Genomic DNA, 23,311 nt, shown 5'->3' on the forward strand with positions numbered 1-23,311 from the left:
TTGGCAATTCTGGGTCTTTTATGGTTCCATATACGTTTTTGGATTGTTTGCTCTAGTTCTGTGAAAAATGTCATGGGTAATTTAATAGGGATTGCATTAAATGTGTAGATTGCTTTGGGCAGTATGGCCATTTTAACAACGTTAAGTCTTCCAACCCAGGAGCATGGAATATCTTTCCATTTCTTTGACTCTTCTTTAGTTACTTGATTAACGTTTTATAGTTTTCAGCATATAAGTCTTTCGCTTCCTTGGTCAAGTTTACTCTAGGTGTTTAATTTTGGGGAATATGATTTTAAAATGTATTATATTTTTGTATTCTTTTTTTAATACTTCATTGTCAGCATACAGAAATGCAACCAATTTCTGAATGATAATCTTGTATCTGCTACTTTGCTGAATTTGTTAGAGTAGTTTTTGTGTGGAATCCTTAGGATTTTCTATATATAGTATCATATCATCTGCATAGAGTTACAGTTTGAACTCTGCTCTTCCAGTCTGGATACTTTATTTTTGTTGTCTGATTGTTGTGGCTAGGACTTCTAATACCATGTTGAATATAAGTGTGAAACTGGACATCCTTGTTTTGTTCCAGATTTCAATGTGAAGTCATTCAGATTTTCTCCATTGAATATTATATTAGATGTGGGTCTGTAATAAATGGCTTTTATTATGATAAGGTATTTACCCACTTTGGTAAGAATTTTTATTATGAATGGATGTCGGATTTTGTTAAATATTTTTTCTGCATCTATTGAGATGATCATGTGGTTTTTGACTTTTCCTTTGCTTATGTAGTATATGACATTAATTGATTTGAGTATGTTGAACCATCCTTGTGAACCTGGGATGAATCCCACTTTGTGGTGATGTATGATCTTTTATATATGCTGTTGGCTAAAATTTTGTTGAGAATTTCTGCAACTATATTCATCTAAGATATTGGTCTATAATTTTATTTTTTGGTAGTATCTTTGGTTTGGGTATTAGGTTGATGGTGGCTTCATAGAATGTCTTTGGGATTATTCCTTTTTCTTCAACCTTTTGGAAAAATTTTAAGGATGGGTTTATTTTCCTCTTTGTATGTTTGTTAGAATTCACCTATAAAGCCATCTGGTCCTGTACTTTTGTTTGTAGGGAGTGTTTTTATGACATATTCAATTTCATGTCTAGTGATCAGTCTGTTCAGTTGATCTATTTCTTCTTGATTCAGTTTTGGTGGGCTGTATGTCTCTAGAACATTGTCCATTTCTTCTAGGTTGTCAAATTTGTTGGCATATAATTGTTCATGGTATTCTCTTATGGTTTTGTGTATTTCTGCAGTATCCACTGAGATTTCTCCTTTTTCATTTCTAATTTTGTTTATTTGAATTATTTCTTTCCTCTTCTTGGTAAGTCTGGCCAGAGGTTGATCTATTTTTTTACCCTTTCAAAGAACTAGCTCTTCATTTTATTGATTTTTTCTGTTTTAATCTCCAGTTTATTGATTTCTTTCTGATCTTTGATTTCCTTCCTTCTGCTGACTTTAAGTTTTGTTTGTTCTTTTTCTAATTCTTTTAGGTGGTAAGTTAAGCTGTCAATTTGAGATTTTTCTTCATTTTTGAGGAAGACCTGTAATCCTATGAACTTCCCTCTAAGCACTACTTTTACAGTACCCCTTAGATTTTATCATTTGTATCAAGGCTTTTTTTTTTTTTTTTTTTTTTGTCTTTTTGCTGTTTCTTGGGCCGCTCCCGTGGCATATGGAGGTTCCCAGGCTAGGGGTCAAATCGGAGGCGTAGCCACTGGCCTACACCAGAGCCACAGCAACGCGGGATCCGAGCCGCGTCTGCAACCTACACCACAGCTCACGGCAACGCCGGATCGTTAACCCACTGAGCAAGGGCAGGGACCAAACCCGCAACCTCATGCTTCCTAGTTGGATTCGTTAACCACTGCGCCATGATGGGAACTCCTCAAGGCATTTTTTAATTTTAGTTTGATTTCCTTGTTGACTCATTGGTTTTTTAGTTGCATGTTGCTTAGTATCCATGTAGTCAGTTTTTTCTTATTTCTTATCCTGTGGTTGATTTCTAGTTTCATGCCTATTGTGGTCAGAGAAGATGTTTGAAATAATTTCTATACTCTTACATTTGTTGAGGTTAATTTAGTGCCCCAGTATATGGTCAGTCCCTGAAAATATTCCGTGTGCTCTTGAAAAGAATGTATATTCTGATTTTCTTGGATGTAATGTCCTGAAAATGTCAATTAAGTTTAACTTTTCTATTGTGTCTTTTGCCTTATTAATTTTCTGCCTGGAGGATCCATTTATCAATGTGAGTAGGGGTTAAAATCTCCTACTATTATTATATTCCTATTAATTTCTCCTTTTATGTCTATTAGTTTGTTGTATGCATTTGGGTGCTCCTATATTAGGGGCATATATATTGATGAGTGTAATATTTTCTTGAATGGATCATTTTATCATTAAATAGTGTCCTTCTTTGTCATTATTTGTGGCCTTTGTTTTAAAGTCTGTTTTGTCTGATATGAGTATTGAAACTCCTGCTTTCCTGTCTTTTACATTCACATGAAATATCTTTTTCTATCCTCTCACTTCAGTTTATTTGTGTCTTTGCCCTAAGGTGAGTCTCTTGCAGGCAGCATATTGTAAGCTCTTTTTTTTTTTTTTTTTTTTAAATCCTGTCTGTCACTCTATATCTTTTGATTGGAGCATTAAGTCCATTAGCTTTTAGGGTAATTATTGATAAATATGTATTCATTGCCATTTTAAACTTTGTTTTCCAGTTGATTATATGTTTTCCTTTTGTTCTTTTCTTTTTTTGTTGGATGATTTTCTTTTATTTTATGCTTGTGTCATCTATTTAGTTTTTGTGAATGTATTCTTTGCTTTTGATTTGTGGTTGCCCTGTTTTTCAAGAATGTTAACCCCTTCCTATTGCAGCTTGCTTTAGCCTGATAGTCATATAGGCTCAAAAACATTCTGAAAAAAAAAAAAAGTCTAAATTTTCTTACTTTCCTTCCCACATTCTATGATTTTGAGGTCCTTTTTTTTGACATTTTCATGTTTATCCTTTTGCTATTCCTTGTGTTTTTTTTAGAGAAGATCTTTCATTATTTCTTTTAAAATTGGCTTAGTATTGCTGTATTCTTTTGGTTTGTGTTTGTTGGAGTAATTCTTACTTCTCCTTCTGTTTTAATATTCTTTCTGGATAAAGTATTCTAGGCTACAATTTTTTTCCCTTTTAGAAATTTGAATATATCTTGCCAGTCTCATAGTGTTTCTGTAGTGAAATCAGCTGATAGCATTATGGGGGTTCTCTTATAATTAAGTCTTTGTTTTTCTCTTGCTGCCTTTAGAATCCTCTCCTTATCTTTAACTTTTGCCCTTTTTATTATAATATGTCTTGATGTGGGCCTGTTTGAGGCCCTCTGTGCTTCCTGTATCTTGATATCTGTTTCCTTTAAATTTGGAAAGTTTTCAGCTATAACTTCTTCAAATATATTTTCAATCCCCTTTTCTTTTTCTTCACCTTCTGGAATCCCTCTTATGTATAAATTGGCCCTCTCTTTATTATCCCATAGATATCTTCTATTGCTTTCATATTTTTTTCATTTGGTTTTCTGTATGCTATCCTGATTGGGTGATTTCCATTATTCTATCTTCCAAGGCATGATTCATTCCTCTGCGTTATTTATTCTGCTCTTCAATGCCTTTAACTCAGCTTGTTTCTGCAAATGAATTTTCTAATTTTTCTTGGCTTCTTCTTATATTTTCTAGTTCCTTTCTAAAGTAATCTGCATTACTGTTCATATCCACTCTTAATTCCTTCATATGTGCTCTTAATTCCTTCAGTATTTTCACTATATCCCTTTTGAACTTGATGTCTATTAGACTGTGGAGGACTGTTTCATTGTTTGCTTTTTCATGGGAATTCTCCTGTTGTTTTAACTGGGAATTGTTCCTGAGTGTCCTCATTTTGCTTTTGTTTTTCTTATTCTGGGAGTTTAGGAAAAACAACCAGTGTAGTCTTGGAGGGCTATTTATATGTGATAATGCCCCAGATATTTTGTGAGGGATGTGTGTGTGTGTGCACGTGTGTGTGTGCTGCTTTTGGTTTGGATGCTTGCTGTCTCTTTCTTCAGTATTTGTAGACTGTTATCCCAATGCTGGTATACAGCCTGCAGTTTTTTCCAGGGAGATGCAGGCCATGGTAAGGGCTAGTAGCCAGTTCCTGGTTGCTGGGCCCTTGACAGTGACAAGGACCTGTGGGGAGGTGGTGCAGGCTGCTCCTGGTTGCAGGGCCCTGGGAAGTGGCAGTGACCCTCAGGCAGTTGTAGATGGCACCCAGAGCATTTGGCAGTGGTAGCAAAAATGCATGTGCATTCTCAGGGGAGTAAGAGCAACAATGAGTGGCTCTCAGTTACAATGCCATCCTCTGTCTGACCTCTTAGGTGACTGGGACTGTAGGTGGGCCACACCCAATTCTGGAGTCTGAGATAGCTGCAGTGGTTTGCCCCCACCACCTGTAGCCCATGCAAGAGGTTCCCTGCTGCCCAAGAGACCACAGTGTGCAGAGAAAGATATTCTATGTCAGTCTACCCCTCCTCCTCTTGCCTTCCCCAACAATGGCCCCTTACTTCTTCTGTGGGCCCAGGTCTCCTCTCATGATCCCTTGACTGTGGCAGTCTGCTCCCCAGACCATGGCACACTATTCCCTCAGGCTGTCTCCACACAGCCAACCCTAGTCCTCTCCCCAGAACTGACCTCCAGAGCCTGGGTCTCCTCACCCAGCTCCCACCCAAGCAGCCCAGGCTGTGGTGTCCGGGGATGGTGGTACCGATCATCTGTGTAGCTCTCTTTCTGCTTTATCATCCTCAGCTCAGCTGCTCTACTTTATCGGATGCTTTGAGGTTCCCTCTCTGTCCTGGCTGATTTCCCTGTCAGTTAGGTAACTTCCCAGGGTGTGGGTTCCTTTCCTATTTCACACTCCCTCTCAGGAGTGCTGATCCTCTTCTTATCTTTTTTCATCTTCCTTCTCTTTTTTTTTTCCTGTTGTTCTACCCAGTTATGTGGAGAGTTTCTTTCCCTTTTTAGAAATTTAAGGTCTTCTGCCAGCATTCAGTAGATGTCCTGTGTGACTCGTTCTACACGTAGATGGTTTGTTTTTTTTTTAATGTGTTTGTGGGAGAATGTGAGCACCACATCTCACTCCTCTGCCATCTTGATCCTACCTGCCATTTCTCACTTTTTAGGATGTATCCATTTTGTTCACAGGTACAAAAGTAGTTTGTTTTTTTCATTTGCTCAGTAGTATTCCAATTTGTTTTGACTTTTATAAGAATTTGGTTGCAATCTCTCTTGTAATAGTGTACCAACGATGCCTGATACTGATGCTTCCAAAAATCAAATTCAACACCTGAGAAACAGAAGTCTCACTGATCACAAGCAGGTTCAGAGGGAAGTAAATATCTAAAGTCAGGCAGACTTCTTTGCTCGATGATTTTGCTTGGATGATTCTATACACTCTTCTTTTAAGGCCCAGTGCTTTGAGGAGGTTACTGTTGGAACCCAAATTTCTCTCAAAGTTGGAATAGTACCAATGTATGCAATCTATCTATCATTTAGTGAAATGAAGCTCTTGCTCACTGGTAGAGGGAAAAATAAAAGCAAATTGTAACCCTCTCCTCCAAATCACTAATTTTCAACCCTGCTTGAGCACAAAAATTACTATTAGAAACTTAAAACAAGTACAAATTCCAATTCCTACCCCTGACTTTGACATTAGAATCTTCAGGTCGGTGCCAGAGTGTGAGCCTTTTAAACCTGGCAATGGGCTCCAATGAAGAATCAGAGTGGAGAATCAAGTGTTTGAAGTTCTCCTTGATTCTAAGACATTGGATTCTCTACCTTGATTCTAGGCACTTGGATTCTCTACCATAGAAGAGACTTAAGTTTCACTTTTTCTAATCTATTTCCTCCTCTTTTTGCAGGATAAGACAAAAGACTTTGAGTCAGGTCATCTGTGGAGATGCCAGTGACATCCACATTTACATTTTGTAGAACTGGGTACAGGATGCTAGGAGCCAAAACACTAAAAGTTCCCAGGGGAGCTCATTATCCACCCATGCTACATTCATTGAGAGAGAAGACCATTAAGGAGCCAATTCCAGGCATGAAGAAAGACTGAGGTCAACTTACTGGATTACTTTTAAACAAACCAGATAACATTATGAAGGGATGATTAAGACTATATGACCAAAATACTGGACTGAAAAATGACCAGCCTAGTGTTTGGGCCAGCTTAATAAGTGGATTATATAAATTCTATAACTAAATGTATGTATAAATTATGCAAAAATAGCCACTAAATTTGATCCAAACCATTGTATAATGAAAAGGAATTGATTTGATGTTAAAACAGAGAGGCAGCCTCTTTTTTCCCTACTGTCTTAATTTTATGGTGGTTATTACTGACCGCTCTAGAGGAAATGAAACCATTTCCAAGCAAATGAGGCATTTCTGAAACCAGAGTAAATTTACAGTGAAATAACTGACCACATCTTTCTACATAATTTGAAAAAATTAGTCATGCTTTGAATTTCAAAGTGTTCTTATTTTTCTTCCTCTTTTGCAGAAGTGTCAGAATCATATAATTTAGATTCTCACACATTTTTTGTGGTTGGCATAGTTTGGGTGAGAATGAGAATAACTGCACAGATGACTTTCAAAAAATTGGCATAAGGAGTTCCCTAATGGCCTCGTGATTAAGAATCCAACATTGTTATTGCTGTGATGCAAATTCAATCCCTGGCCTAGGAACTTCTGTATGCTACAGGTACAGCCAAAAAAAAAAAAAAAGAAAAGACAAGAAAAGAAAGAAATAAATTTAAATAAATTAATACAAAAGTAGTATTCTCTGAGCTGGGTAGCCATTTGGGAAGATGGGAAAGAGCATGTATTGGGAATAGAGCTTTGAGTGACTACTCTGTTCACAGCTTCTTAAGAATGAATGCCCAAAGTGGTTTCCTTATCCCAAAATCACCACACTACTGTGGACAGAGTGACCTGTCACTGAGGCCACAGATGATTAGCTCATGCAGAGTTACCTCACCCAAAACATGGGCTGGTAGATGGTCTCTGAGACACAGACATAAAATGTCATCTCAACAGAGGGGCTCCATACCAAATAGTGACTAGCCAACCAATTGGATCCTCTCTCAGAGAGAGTTTGAAGGTGAGCAGTTTGGTTGTTCATCAGAGACAGAAGAAGAATCAATACGAGGACACATCAAAAGTTTAGTCACTCCCTGACTAAAGAGTTAAATGTAAGAGGAATGATGCCCACTTCAAGGAGTCAATTAGCACAAGTGCTTTCATAGCAAATGGAGCAAGACTCTATGCCAAACCCACTCCAAATATTGGAGGTGGGTACAGGGTCCTAGGGGAAAGGATCCAAGTTATAAATCAAACCATGACCTGGCTAAACTCTTATTCCCATCCAACAACTTTCAGCTTATTCCATAGATATGGCCCTTACAGACTAGAGGCCAAGAAAGCTGTGGACTCCCACCTCTTCCCACACTCTCCACCTCTACCCCCTCCTATCCCTCAGCAGCCTGTAAGCCTGGTAGTACAGGTCTACTGGAGCAGGGTGGAAGCTTGTCTCTGACAAGGACTTCTTGGTCAGGTGCCCTCCCCAGTGCTTCACTTTTCTGACTCAAGATTTCCAACTCCTCCCTAACTATATAACACCACTGAGAAACAGAGAAGAGCAAAGAGAAAAGATGTCTGGAGAGCTTCAACTGCAGAGATGCCTGCTTCACATGATTTGGGGGAGACAGCTTTCTCCCTTAACCCTCCCATCACTCACGGGTATACATTGTCACACCCTCACTCTTGCCTATACTGATTTGAAGGGCCAGTTCAACTTGTGCATCCTTCTCCTGTCATACCCTTCACTCAGTGGGGTAGTAAAATTTCAGAAAAACTTCTTAGGATATCAACCAAGATAAAAAGGCCTTTTTATTGAGTATTTTTTGACAGATAAGACATTCTAAAGTATGCGGCCCAGTGTGGGGCCCTTCTTGCCCTGCTGTAAGGGTCGTACTGGCTGTAGGCCTGCACAACTTTGCCTATCTTCCTCATATCTATGACCAGGCATCCTCCCACTGTCATGCAAACCAGGGTTTTGCTGTGCTTGGTACTTGAATGAACATAACTGCAGCACACTAGGTCATGAGGAATGAGACAAGTCGCATCACCTAATTACTTCTTTCCTGCTCAATTTGTCTGTATATAATATGTACCTGTGTATATATCATACATATTCACGTGTGTGTGTGCGCGTGCATGCATGCACACGTGTGTGTACACGTAAGGCTTTCACTTCCCTGCCATTCATTGGGCTTAGATTCTTAGTAGGGAATACAGGTAAATAAAAGAAAATAAATAAGGAATTATAATGCAAAAAAGAGGCTCATGTACCTAACCTAGACCTGGGAGTCAGGTGAGGCTTTGCAGATGAAATGACATTTAAAATGAGCTCGAAAAGTTGAGGAGGGAAGAAGGACATATGCTAAGGCCTGAAAAAAAGAAAGGCTATGGTGTCTTCAAGGAACTGTAAGCAGGATGGTTGAGTCATGGCTGGTTGTAGAAAGGCAGAAGGGGTTGTGAGGGAGTGGAGGGCCGCAGAATGAGAGATGGGGCTGCAATGGCAGGTGGGGGCATGGGGTCTGACCAGGTGATGGTAAGCCACACTGAGCTATTTCCAGAGACCTAACTGGAACCATTGGTGGATTTTAGGCAAGGGAGGGAGTGACACATTGTGAAATGAGAAATTGACCAGACCCTTATCTCTCCTCTGGGAACAAAGGCCAATGACAACTAGGTGACGTTGGCTTCTAGTGTATGTTTGCACTCAACTAATTTAGAACTAATTTGGAATAGTCCTCTTCCTCCATGAATTATTAATAAAATATTGGATATGGCCTAAGTATACAGTGGAAGGAAGCAATATTTTGACCTTTGTAGATAATATATAAATAAAATTAACTGATTATAAATACCTCAGAGAAAACAAAGAGATTTTAAATTACAAATTCTGAGGGTTTTTTTTTCCTTGTGTTTTGAGTCATCTATATAAGCTAGTACTAGAAAACCTTATAGGAGTGGAAACAAATCCGACTAGGAACCACGAAGTTGCAGGTTCAATCCCTGGCTTCGCTCAGCGGGTTAAACTCCAGGACAGTTTAGTCAGGACATAAATTGGATGAGTCACAGTGGGAGAAAACCCCTGACTTCTGTGGAACAGTATTTATTTATTGGATTTTCTTGACATGGAAAGCCCTGCCACAGGGGATGATCTTGCTTCTGTCCCTCAATGGCTCACAGAAAGCACTAAGACTATGACTTTTTTTTTTTTTTTTTTTTAAGCTTTTTAGGGCCCTACCTACAGCATATGGAAGTTCCCAGGCTAGTGGTTGAATCGGAGCTATAGCTGCCAGCCTACACCCCAGTGACAGCAACGCGGGATCCGAGCTCCATCTTTGACCTACACCATAGCTCACGGCAATGCCAGATACTTAACCCACTCAGTGAGGCCAGGGATCAAACCCGCATCCTCATGGATATTAGTCTGGTTAGTTACCACTGAGCCACAACAGGAACTCCAAGACCATGACTCTTTGTTGCGAAGGCCATTTCACAGGACATGGCCACTTAGCTTCCCAAAAGTATTTGGATTCCATTCATTTGAGACCAGTTTTGCCCATAATGTCTTCTTCCCTGCCCCAGGCCTGCATTCTAGGAACAGGAATGACTCACTTGAGATCTTGTTGAAGCAAATTTGTCCCTACAGCAGATGTGTCCAACAGTAGCTTGAAAAGCCCAGCACAGGAATACCTCATAGATAATTGTGGGTGCGGTTCCAAACCACTGCAATAAGGCAAGTCACAATTTTTTTGGTTTCCCAGGGCATATAAAAGTTATGCTTACACTATATTATAATCAATTAAGTGTGCAATAGCATTATGTCTGAGAAAAATGTACATACTTTCATTTTAAAATACTTCATTGGAATTTCCTTGTGGCACAGTGAGTTAAGGATCCAGCATTGTCACTGCTGTGGCTTGGGTCACCACACGTGGGCTTTCAATGAGTTATAGTAGTAACTCAAAAATCACTGATTACAGGGGAGTTCCTGTCATGGCTCAGCAGAAATGAACCTGACTAGCATCCATGAAGATGCAGGTTCGTTTTGATCCCTGGCCTCAATCAGTGGGTTAAGGATCCAGTGTTGCCCTGAGCTGTGATATAGATCACAGACTCAGCTTGGATCCTGCTTGCTGTGGCTGTGGGGTAGGCTGGAAGCTGCAGCTCCGATTTGACTCCTAGCCTAGAAACTTCCATATGCTATGGGTGAAGCCCTCAAAAGACACACACACACAAAAATCATTGATTACAGATCCCAATAACAAATGTAATAATGAAAAAAAATGAAATATTGCAAGAACTACCATATGCAACACAGGGACATGAAGTGAGTAAATACTATTGAAAAATGATGCTGAAAAACTTGCAGGGTTCCAAAAATCTTTAATCTGTAAAAAATATAATACCTGCAAAGCACGGTGGGTTCTTGGCCTTCCTTAATCAATAGAAATTGATAAGAGGCCAGACAAGAAATTCTGACAAGGCTTTACTGGGGCTCCTGCTGAAACTGAGGTGGGGAATGAAAACAAGCAACCATTTCCCTTGCTTGCTCACTCTGCAAGTGGGGGAGCAGCAAGCCGGTTCTTCATATGGGGTGAGGGAAGGGGTGGGTCCAATGGTCTAGCCAGAGGGGTGGTTTGCCTACCCCTTTGGTGGTTTTATGTGCAGGGGGCTTGTGTAGAACCCTACTGTTTCTTCCAACAACACCCTGCTTTTGCTCTAGGCTCTTCGGAAGTGGAAGTTGTTTTTTCCCCTTTTTTTTTTTTGTATTGTCTATAATTTGCCCTAACTGGGCATTTACAGAATATTTCAGTCCTTTCTAGTTTCTTTGTATTTTGTTGCTCAAGGAGATGTTTGTCTAGGTACAAGCACCACAGCCCTGCAACGAAGGGTCCCAGACCCCCACATCCCAGCCTGTGCCAGTTTCACATCTCTGCAGAGGTATTACATCCTAAAAATATGAAGCTTGTTGAAGAATCACTAAGCTCAGGCTCAGCTGCTCACTGCTTGAAAGCCAACACTTGAGGAACAAGTGTTGGTTGGAAAAGGAAAGAATTCTTTATTCAGGAGGCCAGCAACTTAGGGAGAAGGTGGACTAGTATTCCAGAGCCAATTCTGAAGTTTCTGCTAGGCCATGAAAATTTTTAAAGGGAATGTAATCACGGTTAATCACTGAGGTAGAGGATCAGATTCCTCACCATCTTCCACTGTGTGCAGGCTTGTTGACTCGTTTTGATCTTTGTTTGGATACTATCAGTTTTTTGGGTTTTTTTTTTTTTTCTTTTTGGCCCACACCCACGGTATATGGAAATTCCTGGGAAGGGTCAAACCCTGGCCACAGCTGTGACCTACGCTCAGCTATGGCAACGCTGGATCCTTAACCCACTGCATTGGGCTGGGGTGAAACCAATACCGCCACAGAGACAAGCTGGCTCATTAATCCACTGTGCCACAGTATCTTGTTTATACCATCTGCTTGAGAGATTACTCACAGGGAAGCTGGGGAAAGATCTAGCCATCTGTTAATTACTTATTCTTCATATCTACTTCTTTAATCTAAGAAAAGAAACAAGTTAAGCAAGGCATTGTGTGATTTGGACTTGAAAGGTCTGCTTGGTCCAGACATGAATAGAGCATGGGGACACCCGGGGAAAGGTTAAGTTAAAATATAACTTAGTCAGGGGAGCTCCCTTTGTGGCGCAGTGTTTAACGAATCCGACTAGGAACGATGAGGTCGCGGGTTCGATCCCTGCCCTGGCTCAGTGGGTTAATGATCCAGCGTTGCCGTGAGCTGTGGTGTAGGTCGCAGACGAGGCTCGGATCCCGCGTTGCTGTGGCTCTGGCATAGGCTGGCAGCTACAGCTCCAATTAGACCCCTAGCATGGGATCCTCCCATATGCCGTGGGAGCGGCAAGAAATGGCAAAAAGACAAAAAAAAAAAAAAAAACCATATAACTTAGTCAGAGTGACAGTACAAAAGAGCTTCCTGCAGAGAGCTGCTTTGTGCAAAAGCTGCCTTCTGCAAAGGGTTGCTTACAAATGTGAACAAAGTTAAAATTCCCTCCAGCCCAGTCAGCAATGTTAAGGGAAGTCGTGGAAAGCTCTACCAACTTCATCCTGCAAGAGCTGGAGCAGCCACAGAATGCCTTAGCCTCTGTGTGAACTAAACATTTATTTAAAATTTGTTGGTTTTACTTATATTCGATCTTTCCAATGCGTTTGAATGGAAATAACCAAGTCTCCTCTTTCACAAAATGTTTCAGTCTACAAAAGTCCTCATAGAAATCTCATTTGTTCTTTACTCCCTTGGCTGTCCCTTAGTCCATGGACAGTGGGATTGGTCTGACCAGGTACTTCAGAATTTTTCATATGAAAGCCATAATTTTTTTGAGACTTTCTTTCTTCAGTCATTTCTCTGCTACCTGACTGCCTCTCAGTAGCTTTTCTCTAACTCTTTTCCAGCTCTTCTAAGTCTTAGTGTGAGGTGCCGTGTCCAGGACTTCATAAATTATTAAAAGATATTTTGGGAGTTCCTGTCATGGTACAGCAGAAACGAATCTGACTAGGAACCATGAGGTTGCAGGTTTGATCCCTGGCCTTGCTCAGTGGGTTAAGTATCTGGCACTGTGGTGTAGGTGGCAGACTCAGCTGGGACCTGATGTTGCTGTGGCTCTGGGGTAGGCCAGCAGCTGTAGCTCCGATTCAACCTCTAGCCTGGAAATTTCCATATGCCTCAGGTGTGGCCCTAAAAAGCAAAAAAAAAAAAAAAAAAAAAAAAAAAGGAAAAAATTGTACAAGCATGGAAAAATATTTTCTTAAAAGTAAACATCAATCAGCTCATATAGTGTGGAATCACTATATCAGAGTAGTTCAAGGCCTGAGTTTTGGGGTCACACAAACCAAGTTTCAAGCCCTGTTCTGTTTCTTACTGGCTGTGTTTTTAGGGAAGTTCTTAACCTCTTCAAGTAAGTCATGGTTTTCTCAACTGTCAAGTGAACTTAATAAGACAACTACTGTATACATTTCCGGAGAAAACCAGTTGAGATCATAGACATAAGACCCTCAATGCAATATCACTGTGTGTACTCAATAAATGTTAGACATTAATAATAATACTGTGATTATTAAAGGATCAAATAAAATTAATGAACTAACCCTGCCCCCAAAGGGAAAATGCATTACTTTCTCCCTTTAAGTAGAAGGCAAAGAGCTCTACAAATAATTGTAAAATAAAGGAGAGTGGGTACTGCACATCTGTTTTGGTTTTGTTTTGTTTGTTTGCTTGCACGATATTCTCTCCTCTTTCTTTTAGTAAAAATCGCCCTCCTTGACTCTGATTTTCTCTTCTCTATCTCACAGGAATCTTTGTGCTGTGGAACTGTCTGTCCAGTTCAGTCCTACTGTCATTCATCCCTACCAAGGGTGGCCAAGGGTCTTATGTGATAGAACACAACTTTCTCTTGCCGGAAATTGACTCTTGAGTGAACTGCCATAAAATGGAAGCAGTTAAGTAGGATCATTTTAATGGCACTTCACAGAAAAAGTCTGCATTCCTCCTTTTTTTTTTTTTTTTTTACTTTTTAGAGCCACACATGTGGCATGTGGAAGTTCCCAGGCTAGGGGTCCAATTGGAGCTGCAGCCACTGGCATACCCCACAGCCACAGCAATGCCAGATCCGAGCTGCATCTATGACCTACACCACAGCTCATGGCAATGCCAGATCCTTAACCCACTGAGGAAGGCGGGGATGGAACCCACATCCTTATCAATCCTAGTTGGGTTTGTTAACTGCTGAGCCACGAAGGGAAGTCCCTGGAGTCCTCCTCTTGAAAGATCAAGACTGGGTTGGAGTTTGTCCTTTTGGACATCTAGGAGTTTAGCTTTTCTTTAAATTCTGAGGACTGCTCAGAATCCTTAGCCAGAGTTGAGTTCTGTATTTCTCAACTCAAAGAGACCTGAGAGAGATGCAAAGTGGACTAAAGGCCAAAATGGAGGGCATAAGTGCCAGGTTCAGAAGGAGGACACTTTTGCCTAGTGTGAGGCTTCATGGAGGAGGTACTATATCCAATAGGCATCCAGCAATTGAATCAGCCACTTTCTATCTCTTTTTCCACTTCTGCTCTTGCTGTCAAGGAACTCCTGCTTTGCTCTCTGATGGTCTTTGCCCACTCATAACTTTCTCTGCCCCCTGGCTTCTGCTCAACACCTCTTCTCTATGTTTCTCTTCACTCTTTTCTAGCCTAATGTCTGCAGATTTTCTCAAATCTTGCATTTAAATTTCCCAGGAGAAAGTATTTGGTTGGTCAGTCAACTGCCATTCAGTTGAGAACACTGATTAGACAAAGCTTTTTTGCCATGTTGACTTAGATGCTACTGCCCAGACAGCAGATGTCTGGCCAGATGCTTTGGCCAGGAGATTGGGATCCTATGTACAGAGAATGGTAACTCCTGTGTGTGGAACTGTGAGAAGAGAGCTGTGGACATGAGCTAAGTTTAGTAACTCTTTGGCAATCCTCATATTTTTAGAATGTAACTCCTTTGCAGAGAAGTGAAACTATAGGTATACCTAGTTTTATGTGCTTTGCAGATATTACACTTTTTACAAATTGAAGACATGGTAGATACAAATAGCACTGTGACCAGGAAAGGCTCCAGCATAAGTCTTTTGAATATATTTATAAGCAATAAAAATCCACTGAAGGTATAAATAAACACTAACTAGTAGAATATTTAGAATGACCAGCTAGTAATTTGTGGGGAAAAGATTGTCAGCACGGGGTGCAAGGAGAACAATGTGGAGGCCTCTGCAATGATCCAAGTCAGAGATGATCATATGCTGGCCTAAGGTTTAGAAAGGATCATATCCTTGGGGAATGGAAATAAAAAAACTGATGAGGAAAGCATTTAGAACAGCACTGAGCTGGAGAGAGGGAAAGAGGGAGAAGGAACTGTCAAAAACAAATCTGAACTTTTGGATATGTATGACAATAGTAAATTCAAACTGGCTATGGGAGGACAGGAAGGATGAATTCTGCTTTGGACATAATCATTATTCAAGACAGAAGTTGCCTTACAATGATCAGAATTTTGATTTTAAAAATTTGGTTTTGCAATGGAATACTACTCAGCCAGAAAAAAGAACAAAATAATGCCATTTGCAGCAACATGGATGGAACTAGAGACTCTCATACTGAGTGAAGTAAGTTAGAAAGAGAAAGACAAATACCATATGATATCACTTATATCTGGAATCTAATATAAGGCACAAATGAACCTTTCCACAGAAAAGAAAATCATGGACATGGAGAACAGACTGGTGGTTGCCAAGGGGGAGGGGGAGGGAGTGGGATGGATGGGGAACTTGGGGTTAATAGATGCAAACTATTGCCTTTTGAATGGACAAGCAACAAGATCCTGCTGTGTAGCACTGGGAACTATGTCTAGTCACTTATGATGGAACATGATAATGTGAGAAAAAAGAACGTGTGAATGTATGTGTGACTGGGTCACCTTGCTGTACAGTAGAAAGTTGACAGAACACTGTAAACCAGCTATAATGCAAAAAAATAAAAACCATTAATAAAAAAATAAAAATTAAAAAAATAAAACTGGGAGATTCCACCTAGAAAAAATTAAAAAATAAAAATTTGTGTTTTTAATTTTAATGTGGATACTTTTCTTCAAATGAAATCTTAAGTGGAAAGCCAATATTCCAAGCAAAATAAAAGTAAAACTATTCTTAGGTGTTCCCTGGTGGCCTAGTGGTTAAGGACCCGGCATTGTCACTGCTGTGGCATGGATTTGATCCCTAGCCCTGGAACTTCTACATGCCCTGGGTGCAGTCAAAAAAAAAAAAAAAAAAGAAAGAAAAAGAAAAAGTAAAACTATTTTCATTCCCATAGGATTATGTAGAAGAGTCTTTGCACCATCCCACTTGGCCCTGTTCTTATTACTTGCCCACTCTTAACACATACCTAAGTGGGCATCCTAGACAACACATGGAAAATAGTTGGAAAAAGTGCTCCATCTTTTATAGATGAAAATGAACTGCCCAAGAGCACACAGCTGGTCAACAAAAGATCTATGACAAAAACCCCAGATTTCCTAATAGAATGTCTAATCTATGCCCAGCCCTGTTTTAAGGCTACAATGTGACAGATCGTGCATCTTCACAGAACCTGTATTCTAAACAAGTGATACATTCAGAGCTATGAGCTCACTGGAGGAAACAGAACAGACTGTTGTGGGAAAGGGCAGCCAGTCCCAGGTTGGAAGAGGGTAAGAAGGAGACAGCTGAGTGAAGAACCAGGGGAACTGGGCTCTGGGAAAGAAGAATAATTACAAAGACCTAGAGGCAGAAATGAGCTTGATACTTTTGAAGAACAGAAAGGAATCAATATAGCTATAGCCAAAAGGCAGTGAATAAATGAACAGATAAATGATAACATCAGAGAAGCAAACTGGGGTCAATCATGCAAACTCTTGCTTTGTAAAGTTTGCTGTGCCAGCAAGACATGTGAATGGAGGGGTCCAGCAAAAACTGGAAATTTGGATCAAGATCAGGGTAGAGATACATATTCACAAGGCTATGTCTTTTCAGAGAAGGGTCATTCAACACTTTGGCAGTGCAAGTCTGGCAGGAAGCCAAAGGCAAGAACATCAAGGAGAAAGGAAAAAGAACTGATGAGAGAAACATAGGGAACATTTATGGAAAAATGGAAAAAAAAATTACAGAACTAATAGAACCAAGAGAAGCACCAGCTAAATGCAACCTCACAGAAGCCATGGATGCCATGACCTTCAAAACTGGGGAGGGTGTCAACAGTATCGAGTGCCACAACTCTCCCCCAAAGGTTTGAGACTTGAGGGATAAAAATTCTGGGCTGGGCAATTAGGAAAACTGCATCCAGGAGAACTGAAAGCACGGTCTCCATAGTGGGATAGTGCTTTTGGTTGAATTTGCACAGCCAGGATTGGAGGAGTAAATTATGTCAGTCAGAAATACAACACAGTGCAGTAACAAATTACGCCCTACATGCTTATACATGCTGTTGCAACAGGTGGTATTGGAGATAGAGAGACAAATAAAGAATCCTCAATGAAAATGGATAAGTAAATACACCCCTACCTTCAAGTATTACCTAGTGGAAGAGATAAGGAGACAAATCGCCTAGGACAGTGTGACGGTCTGTTGGAATCAAGTGTGTTCACTGTTGGTCACACCAGAAGTTTAATGTTAAACATGTTGATGATGAAACTGCTCGGGATACCATTTCTGTTACAGCATTCTCTCACTTTGAAACATTGGCACCACTGTTGTGTTATACAACCTGTGTGTGATGTGAAGCTCTATAGTTCCACATCTGGGTGAGCCTTCAATTCAATTTGACTAACATGTATTCTATACAAATGGCAAAGCTCTCAACACAAGACATGATCCCAATTGTCAGTACATTTACAAGCTAGTGAGAAACAGAAATACTGTAAGAAAAGTGAAAGTAATGTGCTTAGCAAGTTCAGAAGAGGGAGGGTTCAAATCTAGCTGAACTCTAGCTGAATATATTGATCAGTGACATTTCAGCTGCATTTCGAAAGTTGGATAGGTCTTTGCTAAGCCCTCCTGCTGAGTCATAAAAATTGATAGAGCACAACTTCATAATTGCTAACAGGTTGAGGGGTCTTGGCTGTCTCACACATTCAGTTAGGCATAAGGATGAACCAGGGGACATTTAATGAATGTCTGCCTGTGGAAAATAGGAGCAATGTCTTGGAGTGACTCTGAATTAGGGGAATACACACCTCATCATCATCTTCCTCTGAATCTTCTGGATCATATTACAGTTACTAAAACTGGAGCTTCATGGCAAAACTTCCTGCAGGGTGGTGAATAAATGACAAAGACTACCATCAGAAATACTGCAAGTGGAGCAAGGTCTGGGTTACTATATCAACATTTGTTTGTTTTAAAGTTCTTCTCTATAATAAAATTTATTCGTAATACAGTTGGTTTCTCTTTTTCTCAAATTAGACATTTGAAAAACCGCGAAGGAAATCCAAGATCTAGTTTGTTCCAGGGCGGTGTTTTCTTTGTCAAGCCTGTACTGACTTAGCCATCATGTAATAATAGAACTCTTTTAAGTTTATGCATACAATGCCTAAGATATCCCAGCTCAAGTCAACAGGCTTTAAAGAAAGAGATCTCAAAGGACTACTGAAGACTAAAGGACAAGCTATTTCTAAGTAAGAACAAGACGAGATGCTTTTCTATGCAATAAAGCAGCTCTACATACAACCTATGAACTTACTGTGCCTCCATTCTTTCCTATTGATTGGTATTTGTTACTTGATAATTCGTTGGGTTTAAATGTGGGGGCGTTATAAACTAATTCATTCAGAGTGAGACTTTAAACAATAATTCCCTGTAATGGAAGGTGAACTTCCCATTGCACAGAACTTATCCCTTAGAGATTGTAGAAGACAGCAGGGATGAATGGTACTCTTCATGTGGCTCATGCTGGAGGTGAACAGGACTAGATGTTTACAGCATCTCTCCTGGCAGTACCCATGCACACACACAGCCCAAACAACAGGTTCCATCCCTGTACTTTTAATTTGTGTCCTCTTTTGGGCAGATGTGTTTCTCATGCGTCTTTTCGGTACAGTAATTCGTGGCAGGGTAACTAGCAAAAGACATGCTTTTTCTACTCCCCAAGGCCCCTCATCTCCTCCCATTTCCCCTTCCATTTCTCCTCGCCCTTTGTAATTCCTGGTTCCTACTGGGCAAGCCCTCCTCTAAGCCAGTGAGTAGCATTTCCTACACAAATGTGTTTCTAAATCAGAATAAGACCATGAACTTGGGAAGCTATGTAGTCAACAGAATGCTCTTTAAAGAGGAAGGACTGCCAGATTCATTCAAGGCTGTACAACTTGCACTGGCATGAAAGTGATGGGAAGACACAGTGAAGTCCTTTTTTTTTTGTTGCAGGTGGAGAAAGAAATGGCTCAGTGCCACAAAGATAAAATGAGCACTTGTCTTTACTTTTTTTTTTAATTTTGTGATTGGAAATTCCAGTAAAACTCTACCACTCCAGAAAGCAGCTACATAGGGAATCACTGGAACGTTTGCACTTGCATTGAGAGTGAGAAGAGGAACACTGTCAATTTCAAAGACCCTCTATTTCACAGTGAACTCTGCCCCTGCCCACCAGTTATGTTCCCAGTGGTCAGTAGCCTTGAGTATTTACCCACTCTGCCATGGATGTTGTTTTATCTCTACCATAAAACTACATAGATCAAATTACCTGATGTTTTGCAATTGTAACCTACAAATCGATTCACATGATTGACTAAATATGTCTGTTACTGAGCAAGGGCTCCTATGCCTGAGGTACAGAGAGTCAAACTCTGACAGCAGGTATTTGCATAAAAGTAGGGTTTATTTACAGGGCTCCAGGAAAGGAGAATAGGTAGTTCATGCTCAAAAGACCCAACCTCCCTGGATGGCTTTTACGCTAGGATTTTTTTTTTTTTTTTTGGTGGGTGGGCTGCACCTGCCACATATGGAAGTTCCCAGGCTAGGGCTTGAATTGGAGCTGTAACAGCTGGCCTATACCATAGCCACAGCAATGCTGGATCCTTAACCCACTGAGCAAGGCCAGGGATCAAACCTGTGTCCTCATGAATACTAGTCAGTTTCATTAACCACTGAGCCACAACAGAAACTCTTAGGCAAGGATTTTTAAAGACAGTGTTAGGGGAGGGGGTCATAGGATGCCTGATCAGCTTGTGAACCTTCTGCTGATTGGTTGGAAGTGAAGTAGCAGAGTGATATTTCGGTAATCTCAATCATCAACCTTCTGGTTCTAACCTTCAGGTTCCATTTGGGGTCTCTGAGCTTGTGTTCAGAAACTAGTCACTGACTCGAGTTCCCTTGTGGTACAGCAGGTTAAGGACCTAGCATTTTCACTGCAGCAAGCAGGCTGCTGTTGTGGCATGGGTTTGGTCACTAGCCTGAACTTTCAAATGCAGCACGCATCGCAAAAAAAAAAGGAAGGTAGTCACCATCCTTCACTGGGTGTGGGTCTTAGTTTCTGCAGAACAATTCAAAGAGTTGCTTGAAGATTCATTGGGTTTAAAGAGTCCTGGACTTTACTGGTTTTTTTGTGGTTTGTTTGTTCGTTTTGTCTTTTTGCCTTTTCTAGGGCTGCTCCTGCGGCACATGGAGGTTCCCAGGCTAGGGGTCCAATCAGAGCTGTAGCCGCCGGCCTACACCAGAGCCACAGCAACGCAGGACCCAAGCCGCGTCTACAACCCACACCACAGTTCATGGCAACAATGGATCCCCAACCCACTGAGCAAGGCCAGGGATCAAACCTGCAACCTCGGGGTTCCTAGTTGGATTTGTCAACCACTGAGCCACGACAGGAACTCTTGGACTTTACTGTTCTAATCATTACCTGCTTGAGTCTGCTCTTTGTAACTCAGGGAAGGCCTAGGAGACTAAAGCCTTTTTCTATTCAAACAAGAAATGGGGAATGCAGAGGGGTTTTTCTGCACAGGAGGGTCCCACAGCATCCCGTTTGGTTTCAATCCCTCCTTTTCTTCGATACTCCTCCATCCTAAGGGTAACAGGGGTAGAATAAGAAAAGTAATAATGTTTTGGATAGCGACGTTAATCATAAACTCATAGGGGAGATTAGTTTTAAGGAGACACAGTTTCATGTCCTAGCACATATTACTTTAATTTCTGGTCTAATTGCTTTGGTCCAGTTTTACACCTAAACCTAATTTCATTTCCTCCCTGAGAAATATAACAACAACCTCAGTAAGCAAAATTAAGGTGCAATATACACAGAATTACTTTGTTTAGTATATGAGGAAGTGATGAACAAAAACCCTAAGAGTTATATTTTATTCTAAGAAATGTGGAAGACAGTCTCATCAATGTGAACTTGCTAGTCTCTCTGAGAGCTTCAGCTCTGAGAATTCTACTCCAGGGCATATCCCAAGAGCCTTCTCAAGCTTGACTCAGCTCTGCTTATCATGATTTCATGTTCAGTAACAGGCATTCAGCAGGTATAAAACCAGGGTGTGTTTGGCCCCTGGGTCCAAAGTCTTAATTCTTCTATACTAAGTGAAGAATCATCAATGATTACACCACCAAAGGGAACATGCCAGGAGGAACACCTTAATCTATCCCTTTCTTTTCCCAAGGGGAAGGGATTGGGAATTGATACATTAAGGGTCACTTGTGGTTGGAGATAGGCAGAGATAAGTCAGAATATCTTCCAGGTGGCATGTAACACACCTATAATTATATAACTTAAGGGTGTGGCCATGTCAGTGTACTGCCTATGGAATGGCTACATCTACTCCATATGGTTTTAAAAACAGTGGGTTTAGGCCCTAGGATTTGGCCTTTTCAGCTATAGCATGAATGCTCAGAGTTGATTCAACTACTGATGCAGAAATAAAGTCAGGCACATGGTTGGGAGAAATGACTACCCTGTGCTTCAGCTGGCTGGGCCATGTGATGGGGTTGTGTAAGTATGGGAAGAAATATGTTTAGGAAAGGGCTGGGTGTCAATAGTTCCTGTCCATGGCCTTCCTGAGGACCTGGCAGGATTTTAGTCTCAGATGGACTGTGTCCCAAGAGTGCAGTGCCTCTGCCATCCCACCTACCTTACCTTTCCTTGTGAGAAATCCTAATCTTCCTACAATTTAGAAGCCTCTGGGTATTTCCTCTAGGCTTTGTGCATAGAGAAAATATAGATAACTTTAAAACTAACCTAAATAAGGAGTTCCCTTTTGGCACAGAGGGCTAAAGGTCCAGTGTTGTTACTGCAGTGGCACAGATTCAGTCCCTCTTCCCCACATAGTTGCAGCCAAAACAAACAAACAAAAATAAACAAAACACCACCACCATAACAAACAACAAAAAACCTAACCTAAACATGACACCTAGTAAAGAAAATCTATTGCCTCCAGTAAGCCTTAAAATGTATTATATGGACAAATAATAATCAATCATTTATCAGGTACTCTTCCTTTTTTATAAACTGCTATATTCACATGCTAATACCTGCCACTAGTATGGATAGTGCAATCATTGACTAGATGAAGGGCCCTTTGATGCTACCACCCACATAAGAAGAGTTCTCTGTTGGCCCAGAACCAAAGAAAGGGAGGCAGGACTTAACTAGATGTAAAGAAATGGATGATTGATACTTAAAATTTTTAATTCCAAAGATCTCATTCTTGGAATTTTTATAGCAGAATCCCATATCCTCAAGAAGGATAGCAGACATGCAACACTTGGTCATCGGACTAAACTGAAGAGAAGAGACCCTTATATTTTTGCGAAGAGGAGGTACTTAAGGATCACAGCTGTAAAACTGAAAGAATGGCTTTGGGTTTTCTCTATTGCCTGCCACCCATCTCTACTCTGCCTTGAGAACAGCTCTCCTGCCATAGCCCCTTGGCCCCTGAAAATGTGAGCCCATGCTAAGTTCGTCTCCAGTCCATCCTTGGCCAGGAGTGCCTCTTGGCAGCTTGGCTGCTTAGGTGTCCTGATCTCATATATTCCTGGCCACAGCCTCCAAACCAGCATGGTTTCAAAGGACATTGACACAGAGGCCAAGTTCCCTGGGACTGGGATGGCCAAGGTAGGGGTAGCTGGCTCTGGGCTGGGCTTGGGACTGTGTTTGGGAGCCTCAGGACTTCTTATGTCAAGACCCATTCTCTGAAGCAACAGTTCTTCTCCTGGCCTTTGTGGACTTTGTCCACTTGGAGGCCAAGGGGCTCTTTTGTCTGATGGTGGCCTTTCTCATCCTCTTTGCCCTGTGAAGAAGCCATCCCCACTCCTGCAGTTCTTTCTCTCTACTCCTGTAGTGTTTCATCTGTCCTGTATTGTATTTTCCTTTTCCTATACCCTCCAGGCATTCTGAGGAAAGTGGTTGACTCAGAGTCTGACAGAGGGAAGACAGATAAATACTGATTTAAAAAGAAAAAGAAAGAATGACTTCAGCTGCTGATTTTGAGGATGTGCTTCCTGTCTCTGATTTAGTTAGACCCGTCATTCCACACCTCTACCCACCCAT

The 23,311-nt window shown here is 40.9% G+C and overlaps 1 pseudogene; it reads left to right on the plus strand.

Annotated features, from left to right (window-relative positions):
* Positions 1 to 5,378: 5,378 nt before the first annotated feature.
* On the plus strand, positions 5,379 to 23,057 carry LOC125112097 (ATP synthase F(0) complex subunit C3, mitochondrial-like; annotated as a pseudogene).
* Positions 23,058 to 23,311: the final 254 nt, after the last annotated feature.

This window comes from Phacochoerus africanus, chromosome 11, assembly GCF_016906955.1.
Source record: "Phacochoerus africanus isolate WHEZ1 chromosome 11, ROS_Pafr_v1, whole genome shotgun sequence".
Lineage (NCBI taxonomy): Eukaryota > Metazoa > Chordata > Mammalia > Artiodactyla > Suidae > Phacochoerus > Phacochoerus africanus.